We start from the raw sequence: 1,877 nt of genomic DNA, 5'->3' as shown, positions 1-1,877 counted from the left end.
GACTACCTCCATTATTACGACAAAATCTAATAAAACAACGAACAAACACTAAATTTAAACGGTGGAAATATCACCGTTTTTATTTGATAAACCCAAAACTTAAAACAAACGGATAAAATCTAAATGACAATGACAAAAACTTCAGTTTTGAGCCAATTACTGCTATAAATAGGCGAGGAAGCCGTAGAAATACTAGCGAAGCAATCTATTCAATATCAAATCTTTTAATTGAATTAATTAATAAATTTTTAATTGCTATATAAAAAAACTCTCTCTCATCATGCATACGATAATATGTCTAATATTTTTTGAGAAAATTATTGAACTTACTTTTAGAGTACACGAGTCTAGATTTTTACCTCTTACTCTTAATTAATACCCTTTCGTTAGGATGACATATTCCTCACGGGGACTGGCGTCTCCCCCCTCCCGAACGAGACATGGATGGAAGACAATTATCAGGGATGGGGATGGAAAGACAAAATATAGTCTGTGAGTCATGATGGGGACGGGCACGGGGGAAATACTCTCCACCTCCGTCTCAAATGTACTTATATATATTTATTTATGTAAATATATATTTAATTTTTTAAAATTACTCTTTTACTAAAAAAAAGTAAAAAAGTAACTATTTTTTTTGGCTTTACTATTAAAATTTAGTTTGTATATGTTTAGAATTTAATTTGTATTATGGAATCTTTAACTTTGGTATAAATTTATAATGAATTTTTATCCTATTTTTATTTTAAATTACAATAGTTTTGAAATGCATAGTTCTATTTAATAAAAAATAAGATGAGTATAATGATAGTTCTCCGAATAGGAAATTTTTGACCAGATACTCTCTCTCCTTAAGCGGAAATATAGTGAGGGTAAGAATACTTTAAAGAGGCGGGGATGGAGGCCTTTGTAAAAATAACATAATAGAAAAGTTTTATTCATAAAATGACAATTCAAAAATTTTTATTTGCAAAATGACTTTTCTATTTTTTTTTTTTTTTTGGTTTTTTTTTTTTTGCTTTTTCTTAAAGCCACGAGCGTAGAAGAAAGCTCACCAAAACAAACCACAATCCACAACCATGGCGTTCATGATCACCCTCTCTCCTTCTCCTTCTTCTCCATTTTCTTCAACTGCTCTAATATCAGTTTCCTTTGTTTGGAGTGCTTTGCTTTTGGATTGGAAGCTACCAAAAAGGTTGAAGAAAATAGAGAGAGAAAGAGAAAGAAAAGAAGAGAGAGAAAGAAAAGAAGAGAGAGAAATGGAGTGCTGCCATTGATTCCGGCGAAAGGAGACCGGCGGGAGGAGAAATAAATAAAATTAAAATTAAAAAATCATTTTCTTAATTTTACTTTTTCACTTAGTTATTTTAACCAAATTCTCACAGGGATGAGAATAAGATATCATTCTTCACCCATCCCTAATATAATTATTTAACTAAAAATAATATTAATTATTTAAACTCATAACACTTATTTTTTTTGAAAGAAGTAATATGTCTAATATATGTAATACTGGAAGGAAAATAGTTTTTAAAAACAATTATTGGAAAGGGATTTATTTATTTTTTATTTTTTTAATGGTTTTGGTGTCGCGTGAAATGGAATTAGGGATATATAAATGTAAAAAATCAACTGAAATGGAGAGAGAGAGGAAAAGAAAGTCCCAAACTTAAACTTGAAAAGCATCGGCCGCTTATGTGATAACGCTAGTCTCGAGCACTGAACTCAGGGATCCCTCTCATACAGAGTCAGAGACGAAGCTATATAAACATATATATATATATATATATATACATACACCAAAACACAACAACTTTTCTGAGATATAACAATGGCGAGGGACAGCTGTATGACTCGTGTGGCTGCCCGGGTCGCCC

The sequence above is a fragment of the Morus notabilis genome, unplaced genomic scaffold, assembly GCF_000414095.1.
Source record: "Morus notabilis unplaced genomic scaffold, ASM41409v2 Scaffold1241, whole genome shotgun sequence".
NCBI lineage: Eukaryota > Viridiplantae > Streptophyta > Magnoliopsida > Rosales > Moraceae > Morus > Morus notabilis.
The sequence above is the reverse complement of the archived record's forward strand: the minus strand, read 5'-3'. Positions refer to the sequence as shown.